The sequence below is a fragment of the Microtus oregoni genome, unplaced genomic scaffold (genome assembly GCF_018167655.1).
Source record: "Microtus oregoni isolate MIOR12 unplaced genomic scaffold, Mior012 000021F_ref0000039, whole genome shotgun sequence".
In the NCBI taxonomy this organism is placed as follows: Eukaryota; Metazoa; Chordata; class Mammalia; order Rodentia; family Cricetidae; genus Microtus; species Microtus oregoni.
In genome coordinates, this window is record NW_024543080.1 from 33777486 (window position 1) to 33800444 (window position 22959).

At 34.1% G+C, this 22959-nt stretch overlaps 1 pseudogene; it reads right to left on the minus strand.

The window, feature by feature from the left end:
• Positions 1–6955: 6955 nt before the first annotated feature.
• On the minus strand, positions 6956–7322 carry LOC121460615 (annotated as a pseudogene).
• Positions 7323–22959: the final 15637 nt, after the last annotated feature.

Genomic DNA, 22959 nt, shown 5'->3' on the forward strand with positions numbered 1-22959 from the left:
ATAAGAATAATGGGCTAATATACATTATAAGTGTTAATAAGAAGACTGAGCTAATGAGTCAATCAGTATACGGCTAATGTAGACCTCTCTCTATGTGATTTCTTTGGGACTTAACGACTGTGGGAACCAGGTGGGACAGAAACCCCTACAACAAACAATAGAATTATTTTGTTGTTGTTTAATAAATCAGTTTATAGCCCTAATGGATCAGCCTAGATTGGACTAATTCTGAGTACATTATGCATTTGCTTATCACATACAAACTATCTATAGTATTCTGTTTATAGTATGACCTAGTAAATAAAATCATATATATATATATATATATATATATATATATTGTAATATAATGTCTTAAGATTTTCATGCTTATATTTTTCATGTATGCTTATTTAAAAATAATTTTATATCATTTTTTTCTGATGGCAAGTTCTCTTTAGTGCCCTGGACTGCCCTGGAACTTTCTTTGCAGCATAGGTGGCCTTAAACTTAGATTTGTTGCCCATTTCTTTGGGGAGCTGGGATTAAGATGGCACCACCTTGTCTCACTTCTTGAATGTTAGTCAAAATCTACAGCATTTTACAATGATTTCTAGAGTTCTTGGTCTTTTATAAGCATTAATGTATCCATTTTTCCTTATACATTTATCTCTTGATTTACAGATTTTCTCCTGGAAAATTATTATCTTTGACATTTCAAAATATGTCTCATCTTTTTTTCCAGAGTATTACTGAGAATATTTGTTATCCAATACTTACAGATTTATTATTTATGCTTCTTACAAAGTTGTGAAATTCCATCACTGTTATAAAATTTATAATGGTATAACAATTGCTTTAGCTGTGAAATCTTTTACCCCATGTTTGGAGATACTTTTCTCAAATTCAACTGTTATCAACAATCCATGCCTATTATTACTGTCATCTCTTGATTTAAATACCAACCAATAAATTTGGAGGAGTACATACATCTAAGCCATATAAATTTTCTTTTCATCCCTACCTGATACTTAATGGTTTAACATAGAGTTATGATTAATTATGTTTATTACTTAAATATATTCATTTTACTTTTTGGTTCTCCATAAGTTTATTATAAATGCCATATCTTTATGTATGATGTTTTTAATATACTTAAATTTCTTTGACTCATTATTTTCATCTTACTTCTGCAAAGGGAGATTGCCAGAGGCCTTGAGCAAAACCAAATAATAATGGCTTTAAAAGCAAAACAAACAAAATAAGTAGTGATAAAAATGAATCCTAATAAAATTCTGCTGTACTCATTGGTCAGTGCCTTATCCAGGCATTATCATGGTATCTTCATCCTTAAGCATATGGGAAAAAGTAAGTGACTCACAGTCAGACATTACACATACACACAATGCACACACATACACAAACACACGGAAGGGGGGCAAGGAGACAGAGACACACTGTAACACACAACTCTAAATACAATATCTCCATCATATGCCTGACCTCGGGCTTCAGGGAAGTCATGGAAAAGGAAGCAGAAAAAGTATAAGAACTAGAAAGGAAGAGGACACCAGCAGAATGAGATCTTTTATGCCAGTTGAGAAAAGGTCATATGAACTCAGAGAGAATTAAACAGCAAGCACCAGGGCCACATGCTCTGTCTCTGGTCCTACGTGTATTTTTTTAATAAGTGGGTCTCTGATTTTTATGCCTTTTCTTGGAGATCTTTTCCTTCCATAGGTTTTTCTTGTTCAACTTTGAAGTAATGGTATTTTTTTATATTATTTTGCAATATGTTTTATCTCTTAGAAGCCTGTTCTTTTATAATAAAAGACAGAAAGTGGATACTGATGGTGGGGGGGGGGTGGGGAGTAACTGGGAGAAGTAGAGGGTGGTAAAACTGTAATCAGAATCTGTTGTTTGAGAAAAGAATCTATTTTCAATAAAAGACAAAAATTAAAAAAAAATATTATAAAACTTTGAGTCTAATTTGTGTTGGTCGGTGGTTACTGGGCACATGTCTGCCTGTCAAGTAGTTTATAGTTCCTTCCAGCACCATGAGCAGAAGTAATCACAAATGAAAATTCTAGTTAGTTATGAGCTCAGTTTCTCCATTTTTAATGGTATAAGTAAGTGATATGAACTTAGCATCAGATTGTAGAGGGCAACCAGTAACTTAGGCAATAGACTGCAGTTTTGGAGAGGAGGAATCTATGGAACCAGTGTAGCCATGTGACCCTTCTTGGCACTGGAGATCTTATTTGGTGCATAAGACTGCTTGTCTTCTCTAAATATGACTGCATATAAGTTCTATTCGTATAGGTATATTCTTAGGATGCTTCTACAGTAGTGCGTTTCCATGTGCCTTTTAAATAAGCCTTTAATGTGAATTATTTCTGTTCATATTTCCTCCTTCACCATACTCTCCAAGACACAGCAAGGTGATGTGTATACGAACTCACAGAGATTGTGACAGCACCATATACCCAATTTCAAAATCAGAAAGTTATTCAAGTATGGAGAAGAAGACCTGTACAAAAAGTTCCAGCTTTAAGGAAGAAGCTATTGGTTGTTTGATACCTGTTGAGAAGGAGAAAATCAGTTTTTGTCAGTGGAGGGACACTTAGTATATTGACCATGCTCCTTTTCACACCCTAATCAGAAAAATGTGAAATGGAATCTATGCATTTGTTTTATTTTGGTATCTTGTAATCTAATTTTACTAGTGTGTTTTGACTATGAAGAGTAAGGAAGAACCTTATAAATTTATAACAGAATAATGTGGTAGCCTAAGAGAATAAGAGAAAATATTATGGAACAATTTGCAAAACTCATCTGACAGTGAAAAAATCTGCAGAGGGCACATGAAAAAAGTCAAAATTGTGTGATGCCAAAGAATAAAAGCAGTTTGTGTGCTCCAGGTATAGGCCTGAGATGATGCTGTGACAAAACATGTGCTAGATTGGGATGCTAATACGATAAATGAATAGAATAAAGGTTTTGCTTTTCAGAATATTTCAAAGTAGAGAAGATCATTCATTACTTCTCTAAGCAAGATTTCAGTGGCACAAAGTGAACTTTATGGCCTTAATGGATCTGTTGTGTTGGCAACCATTGTGGCCCTTTGAACCTATGTGAGGTTGGGTCTGCCATAAGTGTGTATATGAACAAAATTAATTTCTGTCACCATCACCTTTGATTTTTCACATTCAACAGTAGTAGATACTCTATCAAGAAGTAGAAATTCTGACACTTATTACATACTGCTAGCATTAATTGCTAGTTTCATGTTTGTATTTGGTTGTTTTTCTAATGCATTTTCCCTTAACCTTAGGCTAATCTTTGATCATTGTTTTTGATATAATATAAATACTGAATAATAATGGCACTTCAAATATGAACTCTGTCTTTAGCTATAATTTCAACTGTGAAATAGTACAGATGAAATATGTAAGTGGCAAGTCTGGGAGTGCATAAGGACAAGTCATAAAATTCAATTGCCTGTAAATGTCTTTTTATGCAACTCCCATGCACAATGCAGAGTCAAAATTGTTCTGGTGTTATCGAAAAACTAACATGCTTTTGAGTTATAAAATTCCCTGAAAGCCAAAAGTTTCTAAGAAAATGAGAAAGATTTGATACTATCTTGAAGAAAAGTTAGACATGCTTTGATAACTCATAAAAACAGATTTGAGATTATGTGAGATAAAATATTTCCATCATACACATAAACAAAATGTATGATATATTTTATATACATGGGGAGGAAACAACAAATTTAAAATTTAAAAATATTCGTTGATAGATATAATACTATTATTTCAAAGAAGTATGTGAACTATGTAATAGGAGACCCAATCACATGTTTGCACCAGTTTTCACCCATCCAGAGTAATAATAGTAATATACATGTTTTTTTAGAGTAAAGTTTCCAAGCTGTTAACATCAACATTGCTACATAGCACCTCAATGAAATAACTATAATAGTAAGCACTCAAATTATTTATAATGAAAAATAAAAGTAATTCATACTATCACTCAACTTTTGTAGAAGATGTGTGAAGATATGTATGTTCACCCCAAATAAAGAGGGAAGTAAAAACCAAACCATTTATTCTTTTCCAGTCAAACCTAATGAACAACTGAGTCTAATCTGTTTTCTCTTGGAAACATGGATGACACACTTCCTGAATATTCTAATTTCTAAAATGAAGACTTCCCAAACTCTACACAACTAAGAAGACCTCCAACCATTAATTAACTTTTTGCCTCATATTTATTCTTGAATTGTAGAAAAAACATCTAAAATTATGCCAGCAGAGATTATGCCAGGAAAGAATGATGAATGCGATATTTGGATTTCATTTCATAATTGATCATTTTGGGAATGTTAATAACCTAATTACCACTATTATAGACCTCAATATAGACTTCATGATCTTGTAACTTACCAGAGCATCTTGCTCCAATAGTATCCATCTTTCTGTATCTATACCACTCTCTCTCTCTCTCATCTATCTATCTATCTATCTATCTATCTATCTATCTATCTATCTATCAATCATCTATCTATCTATCTATCTCTCTATCATCTATCTATCTATCATCTGTCTGTCTATGTGCTGTTTTGTAGAGCCAGGAATAATGAAAACTTTCACAGAATATTAGTGAAACTTTTACTCAGTTTTCACGAGTCCCAAAGTAACACTTTTTAGAAAATAATTGATATGTTTAATAATGAAAGAAACTAATAGGTTTGGAGGAAAACTGTCTTTAACTCTTTCTTAAAATCAGATACTAAAACCGGAAGCATTGTCCAATGAAAGACCAATCATTTCCAAAGTCTAACAGGGAATCATGATGCACACTGAAGCTTTAGGTATTTATTTTATTTTATTGTTTTCAAACTTTTTGTTTGTTTTTAAATCCTCACCAAAGTTTTCTCTTTATCCTCTGCTCATATCCACTCCTCCTCTGTTTTTTCTTCAGATGCCAGCAGGTTTCTCATGAATATCAGTCAGTCATTGCAGAGAGATTAAGTACCTCTGCTTCTATTAATGCTGCACTAGGCATTCTTAATATATTCTAGCTTCTTTGTCAGCAGGCAGTATTGTATCAGCTTTAAGTTCGGAGTCTGAATGTAGATGCAATTTTACTAATTTTTTATAAGTATTAAATTTTATGTAAAGTGAATAAATATGATGATCAGCTAGTGAAGAATAAGAAAATTTCCATTGATTAAGATATTTAAAACATTATTAATCTTGAAGTGAATATATAAAGAAGCAATTTTTTAGGTAGGTATTCAGTCATATGTAGTAGACTAGTGCCTGCATTTAGTTCCTGTGCTTAAACAAATGGGATTTGTAGATAAAATATTTCACCTTAAAAGAATCAACTTTCTGGTGTGAGTCTCAGATGTTTTCAGGCCAGAGATGTGAAATCAAAAGGGAGTCAGGAGTAAGTTCATTTACCTGTCTCCAGAACTTACTTAGGTTCTTGAAAACTTTAAATCTTGGACTCTTTAAATCAATTACTTAACTCACTACAGGTGGCAACTAAAGCCCAGGCAGAGGCCAGTCATTACACGTTATCTATCACATGAATTACTTTCAAGCTAATTTAAAATGCTTAATTTTAGGAAAAGCTCCTTGGGTACTTCACTTAAAGTTAATTCATTTGTAACTTGCAATCAAATGGATTATAAAATGAAAATAAAACAATTGTGAACTATATTTAAAATCACAAGTAAAAATTTACATGCCATAGACCAATTAGCCACAATGTGAATGTATTCTCCATGCTCTCTTAGGTGGAAATTCCATTCTCCTCTTAGGTACTAAGGATATGGAAATTCATTCTGATGCTGGAGATTAAGGTTGAGCCCTGCAGAGATGACGAGGATAAGTGTGGGTCATTAAAGTGAAATCTGATGTTTGAATCCTTTTATATAAGGAGATCAAGAGCAGAAAAGAAATATATATGTATACTGTCCTTTCCTCTGTATATGGGATGTCTTGCATTTTCTTCCATGAGTCATCTTCTAAGAGGGACATCATGAGACCCTCTTCCCTCTTCTGCAATATCCAAATGATTCTATCTTCATTATCACTCACCCAGTAAGTAATGTTTTATTTGAGAAACAGAGCTCAGGTAAGTCTAAATCACACATTTTTTTTTATAATGCAATTTTGTAGACAAGTTTCATTCCTTAAATGAAGGCAGGAACTAAACAATAAATGACTCAGAACTTGGATATCCAAATACATGCTAAAAATATTTCATTGAAACCAAATTGTATTAAATATTTGTGAAATATAGTTCAATGAAAAATATTAAAATGAATATACATAAAGGTACCTAAGAAAATAACATTCATATATACACATGTTCACTTTTGTGAAGCTCAGTCTGTACCTTGATCTGAATTACAAGAAATTTTTTAGAATAGTGACTTTCAGGTGATTCATGCCATCGCTCACTACATTTACAAAACAGCTTTTGGCCATTCTATAGTTTAATGGCAGTGCAGATTCTGTCTGTCCAGTTCCCACTATGTGGTACAGACTGGTAGATATCTCATTCCCGAAATTGTATATAAGGTTATCAACTATAACCTTAAAAATTATATTGAGAATGGATGAAAACATGGATGTATTTTAACCATTTCAAAAAAGCATATGACATATATCTCTTACTAGGCAGACAAATGGGTGAACTCCTTCACTTTGACCCCATTGATAGGAGGATTCCTAGTACTCTGATGATGAAGATGCTACCAGCCGATTATCTGATCACCAGCTACCAGCATCCACAGAAACACATAGAGGATGAGAATTTCAGGTTCTGCATCTTTTGTTCCAAATCACCACGGTCTACCTTAAAAGAATCCTTTCTGAGAATGCATAGTTTAAATACCCCCCTTTTTTTTTTTTTTTTTTTTTTTTTGCCAGTCTCGCACTTTATTGCCCTTCCATTAGGCCTTGACCACATACTTGCATAGCGGGTACAGCCTCTCCTTCCGCTTCTGCTTTTTTGTCTTCAGCTTCTCCTCGTGCTTGGTGAGCCAATGGCGCATGGCTCTAGTTTTCTTGGGTCGCAGGTCTAGAGGCTTGTACTTCTTGCCCTTGTAGAATTTCCAGAGGTTTTCCTTTTCAGTCTGGTTAATGACGGTGAGAACACGGGCGATGGATTTGCGGACAACTCCTATCTTGGAGAGCTTGGACAAGGCGCCACCTGTCACCTTGGCGACGCGAAGCTGGGATAGCTCCACCTTCAAATCGTCCAGTTGTTTTAGCAGCTCCTCCTTCTTCTTGCAGGTCCCGAGCCTTAATCTTGGCCATGGCTGAGTTGCTCACCGCTGAGGCCGCCTGGTCCGAGAGGTTAAATACCCTTTATTTGAAACTGTATATCTAATAAAGAAAAATCATAAAACAATGATATATTTTTTTCATACTTGAACTATGTTTATAGTAATGAAAATTTTGTTACTATTATTTTGTTTGCATTTTCATAAGGATCAAACTTTCAGATGATGTTTTATAAAGTATAAGTCTAAATAACATTACATAAAATAGTTGCAAAGAAAAAAAATACTACTTTCTGTGATTTTCATTTAGTTATTAAGGACCTTGTGATTTACCTACAGGCTTATTTTGTACAACGATGTGAATGGACAGCTTTTAAAAACAATCTGTTCTCTTCTAGGGTGAAGCCTTAAAATTTAAACCATATCTGAGAAAATTGCCCCTATTCCCTCATGCTGCGTTTGTATTTTATAAAGTCACTCACAAATATTCTGCAAATGGAAGTTAGCGTTTATAAATGACTTCTGCGAGGTTAACAATTATAACTTCACTTTAAGAAAAGGGACTTAAGAAGTGACTATATTACTCTGGAAATTCTGAAAACTAGTCCCCCGGCTAAGGTATTTTTAATGTTTTTAGTCTCATAAGATGCATATACAAATGTATATCATTTAAATATTTTCAAGAGGGAAATTCAGCATCTTAAAGTATACTCTCAATATGGTAGTATTATTGTTTTAAACATTGCAGTTGTTCTTTTTCCAGAATTTTTATTTTAATTTGAAGAATGAAATTATTCTAAATAATATCTCCACTCTCATATCTCAGCCCCTTATATAAATCCTCAAAAACCTGAAGTGAATTTTAAACAAACATGCTAAGATAATGGAATTATGCCAGTCATTTTTATTATTTTCAACAATATGAAATAGATTAAACATTATTTGGATATCTAAATGAGAATATTTAATACAACAATCATATCTAATTAAATAAATATGTATCTATGCATATATTTCTCATTAAAATAAGTTAAGGGTCTCCTTGACACAAACGCCTTATCAAAATCATTTAAGTATTTTTTTGTTATTATATAAATGCATTTTATTTCATTTGTCGTATGACATATTAAGTTTCTTAATGATGGTGTTATGCTTCTTATAGTATGTCCTTAGATCATGCTAGATAAAACAAATTAATTAACATCTATTAGTGAGTCACACACCTATGCATCGTTTTACAGTTATTGCTTGGGTTTGAAAAACTGATCCTTTCCTTTTTAGCTATAGCAATGAGGCTTAGAATTATTTGAGACCCATGCTTTTTGTGGTTTGTCGTTATTCAGACATAGATTTTTTGTTGTTGTTGCTCCTAAACAATAGCATTCATCTGAAGAATTTTAACATTTTGTCTTCCATTATTTTTTTCTACAAGGTACCAGACTGGTACCTTTTTGTATTTGATTGTGTGTACAGCAGAAATTTCTTTGGACATCATGCTAGGCAAACTCAACCGCTGAGCAACCCCCTACAGATGTTATTTTTACTTTTTTTGGATGTATTCAATGGAAATTCATTTCTCATGTGAAGGTAAATAGCAGATTTTTTTTCTATAAGAATAAGCAATCATCATGCAATAATTTACCAATTTATTCATCATTTTCTTATTGGTGGCTTAGATCACAAAATCTTTGTAAGTATATATGCTAAGAGTAGTTTATAATAATTGTAGAGGTATTTTTCAGTGGTCAATAAGCATTTTATATTGTTTTTATCATACAGGAGTATGCTGCATTTTGTAATTTCTAGCCATCTTACTACTCACTATGGCTCCTCTCCTGTCACATCACTCTTTAAGGAATTCATGACTTCTATAATATCTGAATCTAATAAGTGTTTTCTTATGTACATGTGTTTAGGGCTGACCATTTAGGATTAGATATCTTATCAAGGATTTTGTCCCTAGAGAAAATGTTCTCTCACTTTCAGCACTCATCAAATTGACCCTCTATACCTCTTCTTACAGTTGAGGCCTTATTTGCATGTAACTTTTCATACGATTTCAAGGAAGAATTTGTTGATCACTTGTTTCAATTGAATATTTAACTATATAACACCTCTATTTATGGAATGATTTTTCCCATTTATTCGTGATAATTTAATATTTGTTGTTTGAGAATATGATGTAAATCAGAAATAGTTCGAGACATTTGGACATTTTAGTATTGATTATAACACAGAAATACTAAGCATTCTATTGAGTTTTGTGCTGTTTACTTATCCATACATTCACAGGACCCTGTCTTAGTAATCTCATTTTGTTCACTATGCTTTTGTTTAATGACAGAGAATAAACAAGTGGGGCCATGAACTGTAAATCCAAACTGTTAGCTGTAATGTTCTGTTGAAGTTGAAATAAAAAAAGTTTGGAAAGAAAATATTGATGATGCACACCTTGAAAATGACATTTCAGAAAACAACAAAAAAAACTGATAAATATTTTGTACAATCAAACTACCTTTTCCTGGGCTTTGTGCTCTTTTTTTTTCTTTAGTTGGATGTACAATGGGGATTTCTTTGGATACCTGGGTCATCCTGAATAGTGGGAAAGGATGGAAACCATGCTAGACTTTCTTTAAAGGGCCAAAGTTCTAGGATTCTGTCATGATACAACCATATGCCAGTACCCAGAATCTCTAAGAGAGCTACTGCAGTGACAGAAGTAGACATCTTAGCATCAAGGCAGAAAAAGTGACATTTCATAGGGTGTTCATCTTACCTCGGAACCTGAATTTAGAAAACAGCACGGAATCATGAGGAAATGAGAAAACCTAACCACTGTACACTCAGAAAGAAAATTGTTTGTGAATTCTCAAGAGAGAGCTTTTGATAACAAAGAGTAAGTGTGAAATAGACAGGGAGCAAAGTACACTTCAGTCTGTATGTGTTCGTATAATGCAAAGTTCTCTGTATTTTAAACTTCCAGTACTAACCAAAAGTACAGAAAAAATGTGTTTACATAAATATAAATAATTAAGGTTTACATTGTTTCTTTTCTGGTATATATGAAACATATCTTTACTATTTGAACTAAAACTAATTAAATTTCTTTACTCATGATTTTTGTTACTAATTTCATCATACACAAAAAAATTCAAATTTCTGTGTATGTGTTTTGCATCTATATTAATGAAACAAAGCACATAGAATCTAAAAATTTGTGAATAAATGTTATTACAATATAAGAATAACAAAAGAATATAGTGTTATATTATATATATAGTAAATACTTTTTCTTTTTAAAAGATATTTGGGCAAAGTAAGTCACTTAGAGGTAGTGAACTAGATAATATAAATCTCAACTAATACATGGTCTTTTATCTGCTTCTAGCTTTAAAATGACATGTGTAAAATATGTTGAAATAATTTAGTCATCACATTTAATATTCTCCTCCATAGAATGTAAATTTATACAATTTATTTTACTTAAATGTAAATTTATTAAATTTTAGCAATGCCTGGAGAAATAGAATATATTTTATTATTTTTAAGTTAAATATACTACTTAGCATGATTCTGTTAGATTTTTTATATAAATATGTCCTTACAGAATTTAATTTTTTTTATATTTCAAGATATTATTATCTAAGTTTCCCTCTTCCTTGTTTATGGTAATATTAAACTTTGCTTATTTATGGCTAAATATTTGTACACCTGTTTTTACTTTAAGTTGACACAGTTAATATATGCTAAGTGGTGGCTCAGTACAAAATTTAAAAAATCAAAATAGAAGTTCTTAATCATTAAGCCACTAAATTGGGTGAACTAGAAGAGTTACGTCCCTGGGCCTTAGGTTTCTGGATTATGATGTAGATTTATAAATTGGGATAAGGTACCCAACATTCAGTTGTTTTCTGCATTTGATCAGTGTTAGTGTGCTGCATAATTTTATGTCAACTTGATACAGCTAAAACCATCTGAGAAGAGGTAAACATCAAATAGCAAAATGCCTTTACACAATCAGGCTTTAGGCAGGCTTATGAACATTTTCTTTATCAGTTATTGATGGGTGAGGACCAAACCCACTGTGGTGTGGCCATTTCTGGCTTGGTAGTTCTTGGTTCTGTAAGAAACCTGGCTGAACAAGCCAGTAGGCATCACTCTCCATGGCCTCTGCTTCAGGTCCTGCCTTCAGGTTATGTCCTGTCTGAGTTTTGTTCTTACTTCCTTTGATAATAAACAGCAATATGAAAATGTAAACAGAATAAATACTTTCCTCCTTAACTTGATGTGGGCATGGTATTTTATAACAGCAAGAGCAATTCTGACTAGGTGGTTGGTTTATGTCATGATTTTTTTTTTCTGCACAGTGATGCAAGAGAACTAGCTTATTGCAGAAGATAAGGTGGGAGATTTTTAAAAGGCAGAGAACTAGAAAGCCTGGTACATGGATATCTTCCAGATGTCATAGGGAATCCACACCAATGGATTCACAATAATGTGACTGACGAAACATAACCTGAACAATGATAACACCAACTGTAATATTAGTCATTGTGGATCTGGGAAGCCTCATTAGGCCTTCATCATAGGCAACTGCTGACTGCTGAGAGAGAATTAATCTTTAGAAGTAATTGATGACTGCTGGGAAAGAGAGAATAAGGTATCCTAAGGAATGAACCTCTACATTGTTATCCAGTACCACCAGTATGCCCTGGAATCATGTAAATGCAGTCAGCTCAAAACAGACTTAGCAGGATGCGTGTGTGTGTGTGTGTGTGTGTGTGTGTGTGTGTAACAATTATAATTAAGTAAGAGGACTTAGTATTGCAAGGGAGGATTTGTAGGAAAGAGAGGGAGGGAAAATGTTGAAAATGTATTTTTACTTAAGGTTTTTAAAATGATGAGATATTTTTCGAGGCTAAAATCCACTTGCCTTGTGGACTAATAAAATGAGGAGTGGCAAAGAAAGAGACACCACAATGAAATATGAGATTGTATTTTGAGCAGTAGGCCGTTTTCTGTACTTTTAGCTCTGATGGAAAAGTGACAGGACTGCCTACTGTGGTGGTGAAGTTTGTCCCTCACACAAAAGGGCTGGGATAAGGAAGAGTGACAGGACACAACAGCGCTTGATCTAGTCACGGTGGTAGCTTTCCATAGCCTGCCAATTTACAGAAAGGTCATCTCATTTCAAGCACTGAAAAGCATATCTAAACTTCTGGTTTTATGATTGTGTTGAGGAAGGAAAACTACAATCATAAATATTTTTTTTGTGCCGAATTTGTTACGTCATGACCCACCATGGTATAGTTTAAACCGAAGGAAAATTCGACAATTATGACTTGCTGACAATAATGCTAATATAAGTCACATGATACCATTCCATTGAAGATAGTTTCTTTTTTTTTCTTTTTTTTAAATTTTTTATTGAGAAAAAGAAAAAAAAAAAACAGTTTCCGCCTCCTCCCAGCCTCCCATTTCCCTCCCCCTCCTCCCACCATTCTCCCCCACCCCCCACTCCTCTCCCCCTCCCTCTCCAGTCCAAAGAGCAGTCAGGGTTCCCTGACCTGTGGGAAGTCCAAGGTCCTTCCCCCTCCGTCCATGTCTAGGAAGGTGAACATCCAAACTGGCTAGGCTCCCACAAAGCCAGAAAATGAAGTAGGATCAAAACCCAGCACCATTGTCCTTGGCTTCTCAGCAGCCCTCATTGTTCGCCATGTTCAGAGAGTCCGGTTTTATCCCATGCTTTTTCGATCACAGTCCAGCTGGCCTTGGTGAGCTCCCAATAGATAAGCCCCACTGTCTCAGTGGGTGGGTGCATCCCTCGTGGTCCTGACTTCCTTGCTCATGTTCTCCCTCCTTCTGCTCCTCATTAGGACCTTGGGAGCTCAGTCCAGTGCTCCAGTGTGGGTCTCTGTCTCTATCTCCATCCATCACCAGATGAAGGTTCTATGGTGATATGCAAGATATTCGTCAGTATTGCTATAGGATAGGGTCATTTCAGGTTCCCTATCCTCAGCTGCCCAAGAAACTAACTTGGGACATTGCCTTGGGCTCCTGGGAGCCATTCTAGGTTCAAGTCTCTTGCTAACCCTAAGGTGGCTCCCTTAACTAAGATTTGTGCTTCCCTGCTCCCCTATCCAACCTTCCTTTATCCCAATCATCCTGTTTCCCCAAGTTCCCCCCATCCTCCCCTTCTCACTTTTCTCTCCCCATCTCCCCTTCCCACCCCACCCCCAAGATCCCAATTTTTCCCCGGCAATTTTGTCTACTTCCCATAGCCAGGAGGATAACTATATGTTTTTCTTTGGGTTCACCTTCTCATTTAGATTCTTTAGGATCACCAATTATAGACTCCGTGACCTTTATTTATGGCTAGAAACCAATTATGAGTGAGTACATCCCATGTTCATCTTTTTGGGTCTAGGTTACCTCACTCAGGATAGTGTTTTCTATTTCCATCTATTTGCATGCAGCAATACCACTCTTGGGAATATACCCAAGAGATGCCCTATCATATGACAAAAGCATTTGTTCAACTATGTTCATAGCAGTATTATTTGTAATAGCCGGAACCTGGAAACAACCTAGATGTCCTTCAATGGAAGAATGGATGAAGAAAGTATGGAATATATACACATTAGAGTACTACGCTCGGAAAAAAAAAACCCACAATAACTTCTTGAAGATAGTTTCTAAACAATAGTATTGGCTCGTCTCATTTGCAACAGCATAGACCCATACTTTTTCTCTCTCACCTCTACGGGCAGTTACACTTTCTTCTATTACATGCTTAGATATAATTTTTCAAATTTAATGTGTTGATCGAAGTTTTTCTTAAAACATTTTAAAATTATTTTTATTGAAATAGATTCTTCTGTTATACAATGTGTCCCAATTGTACAATATGTCCCAATCTGATTTTCATTTCTAAACTCCTTTCAGATTCATCCCATTCCAGCACCCCTCTCCCTTCAGATCCTTTCTCTAGCCCCTGTTTCAGAAATGTTCAGGATGTACAAGCAAACTTCTGTTCCTTCTGAGGTTTGACCTTCGGAGTGCCTGCCTTCAGGATATTTAGTCTAGGGTAGAATCACTGCCTAAACAACAGAATGCTAATGACTTGAGGCTCAAAGTATTGAAGCAATTAACTATTCTAGTTGTCCTTTGTATCACATTATAGCAGTGTTTTTTCTTCTTTCCCGGGTTGTGTTAGGGTATAAAAGTGTATAGAAAATTAAACACAGGGATTTCAGTATTCACTAGAACTCCTTCCCAGTACTATCCTATGTTCCTTGTTTTCTTATTTGAACTTGTTTCTGTCTTCGTTCTCTTTATTATTTTCTGATCTTCAGGCCATACCCTAGTAAGTGGTATTGTTGTCAAAGCTGGTCTCTGACAAAACCCACTACATCTGAGCATGAGGAATTCGCTGGAGTGAAGTTGACATAGCCAGTATCATTCCACTGAAGGAAACCACATTTTTCTCCTCTAGCAGCTATCAGAAGTGAATATGTCCTTGACTTGGGTGGGGTTTCATGCAGACTTCTTTTCTTCTGTATAGGAATTTTTTCTGGTTTGAGCTTGACAGGTCTTGTTCATGCTAGCACAGTCTCTGTGAATTCAAAGTATGTCGGCTTGTTGTATCTGGAAAAATATTTCCATATATTTCTATTGGGCATTAATTTTCCTTTTTTTCATTTGTTTAATTATTTTTAATTAAAAATTTCCACCTCTTCCCCTCCTCCCATTTTCCTCTCCCTCTCCCCATTCCCTCCCCCTCCCTCTCCAGTCCAAAGAGCAGTCAGGGTTCCCTGACCTGTGGGAAGTCCAAGGTCCTCCCCTCCTCCATCCAGGTCTAAGAAGGTAAGCATCCAAACAGACTAGGCTCCCACAAAGCCAGTACATACAGTAGGATCAAAACCCAGCACCATTGTCCTTGGCTTCTCAGTCAGCCCTCCTTGTCTGACACTTTCAGAGAGTTTGGTTTGATCACATGCTCCATCAGTCCCAGTCCAGCTGGCCTTGGTGAGCTCCCATTAGATAAGCCCCACTGTCTCAGTGGGTGGGTGCACCCCTTGCAGTCCTGACTTCCTTGCTCATGTTCTCCCTCCTTCTGCTCCTCATTAGGACCTTGCAAGCTCAGTCCAGTGCTCCAATGTGGGTCTCTGTCTCTAGTTTCATCCATCGCCAGATGAAGGTTCTATGGTGATATGCAAGTTATTCATCAGTATGGCTATCGGATAGGGTCATTTCAGGCTCCCTCTCCTCAGCTACCCAAGGAGGCTGCATGGAACGCTTTCTAATTAGGAACGATTTGATTGACAACTTGCCAGTAAGCAGAGCCCTTTATGGAGAAATTGGACATAAGGGAAGAGAACTTTGGAATAGAAGCTTCTGGAGCTGGAGGGATGGTTCAGAGGCTAAGAGCACTGGCTGCTCTTCCAGAGGTCCTGAGTTCAATTCCCAGCAACCACATTTTCTTTTATTATTCTTTTAGACTTTCCTTTTAAAATTATTCCTCTTACCAGAAAGATAAAAATTCAGTGTGATAGTTCTGAATGTACTTTTCATTCTGTTGAATTAAAATCTTTGCAGGAATCTATATACTAGAAAAATGATTAATTTCTAGAATATGTAAAAAAAATCCAAAAATACCTAAATACAAAAAAAATCACTCAACAACTCAATTGATAAGTAAGTTATTAAAGTCTGAAAGGATGGATTAAAATAACCAATGAACACATAAAAGATGTTCAAAATCCTTGTTCACAAGGTCTATGCAAATTAAAATTACATTTACAATTTCAAATCAAAATCACTTTGGTCAGAATGATCATTAAGAAACAAATGATAACAAATGCTGGCCAAAATTGGAGTAGGCTCCCCTCTCCACACTCATTGCTGGTGAATGATAAATGGGTCCATTCCACATGAAAATCAGGACTAAAGTTCCTCAAAATATGGAAAACATAATCCCCATCAGGAAATAATTAGTATTATTAAGAAACCTATTTGTGTGCCGGGTGGTAGTGGTGCATTCCTTTAATCCCAGCACTTGGGAGGCAGAGGCAGGAAAATCTCTGTGAGTTCGAGGCCATTCTGGTTTACAAGAGCAAGTTGCAAGAAGGCTCCAAAGCTACAGAGAAAAAAAAAAAAAGGAAAACAAAAGAAGAAAGAAAAATCCATTTCAGAACAGGCTTTTAACCCATATCTCTGTGTGTATAAATCACATGGATGTTCCCAGAATAAAAGGAGATATAGAGATTTGTTTTCTGCTTGCTTCTGCATAGTCAGCTCCTACTACTTAATCAAGAAAGGGGGAGAGTTTTATAAGTTACAGCATTAAATTCATAGGAATTGGTATCTGAGTAATAGTCAATCTATCAGCCAAAACTGAAAAAGAAGACATGACTTCATGAATAAACTCGGAGAATGATGGATGGGGAGAGGAATGAAGGGGAGTGGGGGAAAATTTACAGCTCAATTAAAATAATAAAGTATAAAACAAAAAAAAGAGTTGTAGGGTTTTAAAACACAGCTACAAAGTCATGAAGTTAACAAAGAAACAAAAAGTCAATAATAAAAGAGTAATGTTGGTTATTTTTAATCTGAAAAATTCTGTAACTCTGGAAGCGTATTAATGGACACACAAATATCTAAGGAGACAAGCTTGCAAGTGGATATTTCAAAGCCTCCAGTACAGATTATGCTTTCTCTCTGTCTGTCTCTGTCTCTATCTCGGTCTCTCTCTCTCTCATCTATCTATCAATCATCTATCTATCTATCTATCTATCTATTATCTATCTATCTATCTATCTATCATCTATCTAATATATTATGTAAGGGCTTATTTCTTAGAGTCACCATGTGGAATCTATTACTTTAATGCACCTTCACCCGAATGACTGCATGAACAACAGTTTTCATGTCTATTTCCTTCCCTTAGAGATTCTTTATTGTGAGTGAAGCAATATAGCCACCTTACCTTAGATTACTGACCATTCAAAACCTCACTGAACTTTGCCTTAAATTTTTTGCTTCTTCCAAACTGACTTTTAAACTTTCCTCTGAATAAATCACATTTTTCCACCTGCCTTACTTTTCTTAGATAATAGGCTTCCTTAAATGTATTATCATTTATTTTCTTTCAAACTACACGGTATGGCGTAAGTTCAGCCATTCTGTTTCTCTGAACTATTGTTTTCAAATTCCGACTACAAGTCTTCAACTGCATTCCTAAAGTGAAATTGTCTCAATTAGTTCATTTTATAACAACATATTAACTATAGTAGCATCAATAGTGCCTATTTTTATCAAAATTCCTAGAGCAGTAGTTAATATTCTTAAATCATTCATTAGTTATGCATTGACAAACACATTAAATACTATTTATATGGGTGTGTGTGTGTGTGTTTGCATGTGTGTGTGTTACATATATATGGCCACATGTGTGAAAGGCAGGGTACAACATCATGTAGTGAGTATTCTCTATTTCTGTCTTTACTTGGGTTCTAAGGATCTGACTGAAATCAAAAAGCTTGTTCAACAACTGCCTTTATACCATGAGTTTTCTGTTCAGTCCCTATACTCACCAAAAATCAGACACTTTGTAACAACTGGAGGATCATTCAGTTAGATATTAGCCTGTGCCTACCTTGCATATAAGAAGAAACAAAATCTCATCAACACAGCTGCCTAAACCTGAGCAGAACAAGAATGACAGCAATATACAACACTATGTGGACAGTGAAAATTCCAGTAGCCTTCAAACCTACACAAAGAACTACAAGGAACTAAGAAATGCTTAGAGTAGAAGAAATAATCTTTCATAAGGAAAAAAAAAAGAACATCTCAAAAGGTATCCAATACCAAAGTATCATCACTTAAAGCACACATACAAACAACATTTACAGACTGAGGAGGCTGAGTATTTTTAATCTATATGCATCTACATATACATCTATGTCTGTAACAACAATTAATTAAAAAAAGGTCATGGGCTTGAAAGAGACCAAGGAAGTGTATTAGAAGAATTTGGAGGGAGAAAAGGGAATTGGGAAATGATACAATCATGTTTTAATCTCAGAAATATAAAAATAAAAGATAAAAAAACATACTATTCCTCATACAGATTTTTAAGAAGAAGAATAATTTGCATTTGAATATAAACATATTGATGTTGCCTGTGATGATAAATCCTTTTTCTTATATACCAGACACATGTGTCTATAAATATTGATAAAAAGGCATTTGTATTTTAATATACATTGATTTTCCTTATGTCAAAATGTTCTTAAAATCCCATATTATAATTTCTCCATAAATATCTACGTAAAATTTATGCAATGCAGTTGACAACACAGTCACCAACAGAAGGCAGAAGCATATTTAATAAACAATGGCAGCAACTGGTCAATTCCTTGTGAGTTTTATTTTACTTATATGTAAGATGGAAGAACAGCCATGTGGTCATTGGTTATGACAGATATATAATATCTGTAAATTGGGTTCTAAAATTCTGAAACATTGTGAAATAAGCTAATGCAAATTGCTTTATTATACACATGTGCACAGATTCTGTCTATACTTTATCACAAAATGCCTATCTCTATTTTTAACCTTTCTGTGTTACTTTTGAAACTATTCCTATTTCCATTCAAAATTCAATTCTTTAAAAGTTCTGTTGTTTTAATGGGGCAGATTTTTTTTTTTAGTGGTTTCCTTCTACTTTAAATAACAATAAGAATTTTTATGATGTTTTGGTGGAAACGTGTGCAGCATTGAAAGTAAAATCTATTTTAAATGCTTCAAACTGATCATATTCTCTTCACAATATGCTTGAAGAAAATAAGTGTAAACAATGGTTTTGAATAAAATCATATAGCAATATACTTGAATTTATAATTTTTCCTGGATTTTCAAGTAATAATAAATGCTTAAGTAATATTATGTGTACTGTGTCTGGTTATGAGTATGCCATAATGTATTAGTTAAGCTTTCATTAATAACAATATTATTTACATAAAGAGTGCCCAGGCAGAGAAACGTTAGGTCACTGTATTTTGTGACTAGTAAAGCAAAATATTGTTGTATCATCAACTAGAGGAAACAAGAGTCATACTTAAATTAGCCAGGCCAGCTATTGTTATAAGTATAAATACATATGGCGCCCATTTATGTTGCAGCTCAGGTTATTAAGAATGGAATACATTTGAGCAGATTTGTAGTTCACTCATAAAAAGAATACAATATGTTACATTTTTCCTCAAGAGCTAGAATCCATTCAGTCAAACTCTCTAGGTGACTTGATGAATTTCCACAGTTATACATTGGTAAGGATACTTGTTTAATTACAAGTAAATATCAAGTACAGCAAACTAATCTATCAAATTCAAAATAAAGCTTTACTGCTTATCATAATCACAGGTCGCCTATAACTACTTTCCCTTTATTTAATTTTGTATTCAGTACTAAATGTAAAGTTATTTTATATAAAGCATAACTTTCTAATTCATTGTTTTGGAGATTCTGTTTTGTACTACGTCATGACTAGGACCAGACATAGCATGTTCACTTTATTGACATTTGGAAACAGAGAGCAGTTTGGTCTTGCAGTTATTGAAATATAATGAACATAATATACTGTAACACAAGCTGGGCAGTGGTGGCGCACGCTTTTAATCCCAGCACTCAGGAGGCAGAGGCAGGCGGATCTCTGTGAGTTCCAGGCCAGCCTGGACTACAAGAGCTAGTTCCAGAAGAGGAACCAAAAGCTACGGAGAAACCCTGTCTTGAATATATATATATATATATATATATATATATATATATATATATATTCTATTGTGTATTGTCAGTCCATAGAAGAAGGAGCAGGATGTGATGTCGCAGATTATAATGTAGATCCTTAACCAGTACTCTTCTTTCCTTCCTCCAGTTTTCAACTGTTCTTAGGAAATATTAGTATATTTATGGAATAGAGAGTAACTTCAGAATACTTCATGATACAAGCTTTCAGATCATAATTTATGATGATTTTTGTGATGACACAGTTTCTTTTGAGTAACCCATGCTCTAGTAAATAACTATGCTTTGTCAGTAAGTTCAATGTCATGCACTGGCTCACTGAGTAAAACTTTAGTATAATTACACTTTGGTATGTACATACATTTGTCATGTCTTTCCAGAAAAAAGATAATAAGCACTATGAAACCATAAACACAGTGGTTTTGTGTCAAAACCGCACAACAGCCATCAAGATTTGAACAGTTGCCCTTACAAAAGTAATATAAATAGATTGAGATTTCAAATGCTAAGGGCTGTGAATGTTATGAAGATTATGAGAATGTCACCTTCAATAGTGGCATCAGCAGTATAACTGAGGAGTGTAACCCCACTTTGTTCTCTCTGTTCCTACCTCTTCTTCGGTATCTTTGTTTTTCTTGCCATTTCATTTTGTCTTCTCAGGTGTGGTGGTGCATCAAGAAGTAGTTAACAAGATGCCAGTAATTTGACACTGACCTTTCCAGCCTCCATTACTGTGAGCCAATCCACTTTTGTTCATCACAAATTATCCAGTCAGTGGTCTTCTGTGATAGAAGTCCAAAATACAGAGTGCAGCAATCATCATAAGAGCTGTCATTCCCACATCGAACTTTTTCACTCAGAGTGCCATTGCAGATATAATTTCTTCTAATCTTAACTGCAATCTTATGGGGACAGATAATCAATATCACAAAGGGATTATAGGAAAATAACTTGCCTGAAACTACAAAAGTATTAGAAGACAGAATCCTACTTCAAACCACTATGAGTCTTATCTATCAACTTGTGTGTCTCAGTAGTGACTTTCCTGTTTGGAGTATCTGTTCTGAAGTTTTGTTAATTGAATATTTGAACCCATAAATGATACATGTTTGTCTTTATTACTGTTGTCTGTGCACTATAGCCCTTTTAACTAATGAACAATGCTGCTTATGAATACTCCTAACTTTTGAAAACAGAAATATACTATCAGTGCTTCCAAGGGAAAGAAGTCATTGATTGTCTAAATGATTGTAAAGCCTACTAGTCACAATTAGTAGACAGGCAAGATATCTCCTATGGTACAATAGTAGCACTGTGATTTTTGAGATAATCAATAGCTGTGCAATTGTACTCAAGGTCCTTTCAATAAGAAAGAATTCATGTTTGATACTGTAAACATAGTTAGCTAACCAAGGGTGGAAAGGTCATTGACCTAAAAGGAAAAATTCCTACTCTTAATTTCTTAAAGCAATGTTGTTTCCAACTGAATTCTAAATATTTAATTTCATAACCGTAGATAGGAATAGCTCCCAGGCTTCACTGAAGCAGTCTCCTTTGATGAGTGATAGAAAATACTAGATAATTATACATTTATCAACAATCTGATTGAATTACTTTTTTAAGCTATTTTAACCCAATTTTATAATGTAAGGTTGTTGAATATATTATTAACACATCTAAAGTTTGGAGATGGGCAAGCCCAGTTAGGAAAGGAGGTAGGGATGAACTTGTAGAAGTAAAGGGATGGGATACAGTATTTAGCTTATATATTATGAGCAAATAATCTGTTTAATAAAAGGGGAATATTAAACAAATCTGACAGAGAGGTGATTTAGAGTTTTGACTGCCAAATATAAATAATGACTAATGCAGATTGAATACAAATTTGACAACCATGATGTTCAAGTTTTAAAATACTTTTTATATTTTGCTCTTAAGTTTATCAAAAACTTGCTTTCTACTTTGTTCAAGTTAACAAAATGAATGCCTTCAACATTATGTTATATCTCATGAAATACTGAAGGCTTTTGTGAGAAAAAATGTGTGTATTGTAAATCTCTCTGTTTTTTTTCTCAATGATAAATGCCTGTATTTCCTTTCTATTTTACATATTTCAAATAAAAATAAGTCAAAATTTACTATCTAAAAAATTGTACATTATCCCTGATTTTCAAAAAGCAAATATGAACATAAAAAGAGAAACCATGTTTTCTGTTTTACTTTAGAAAAAAAAATAAAGCTTAGCTCTCCAAATTAAATGCAAATAATACTCTTAGTATGGGAAGTTCAAATTTCTTGTATGAACATAGAATGTGTCATATTTATACAAAGACAATAATAGAATGACTAGAAAGATAAAGAACTCAGTCATACAGAAAAAAGTTAGATAATCTTGCAACTAAAGAAACAACATAAAATGGTATAAATTACTAATAATTATACAAACTATTTCTGCATAATAGTTAGAAAATTATTAACAATAAAAATAATATAAGTAAAAAACCTAATGGCTTAGAGGATAACTATTTAAAAATAGTTATGTTTATGTATACTGCTATTTTATTGAGGTATTTGAAACACATTTTGGAAAGTTTATATAAAATAGGTAAGCAAGTTAATTCATTTAGATTCAGATACTTGCAAATTGATGGTATAAAAATTTTTAAAGCTTAGCTCTCTTTTTAAGGAGGAAACATCAAGGCAATGTTGACACTAGGAAAGATTTTGTCTTTTTTGAAATTTTTAAACTGTCTTCATCAATGTGCATTATACATTGTTTTATAAAATGTAGATGCGAAGAAGTAAAATTATATCTTTTCTTCTTTGAGAATTTATTATTCTAATTAGGTGTAACAATAGTA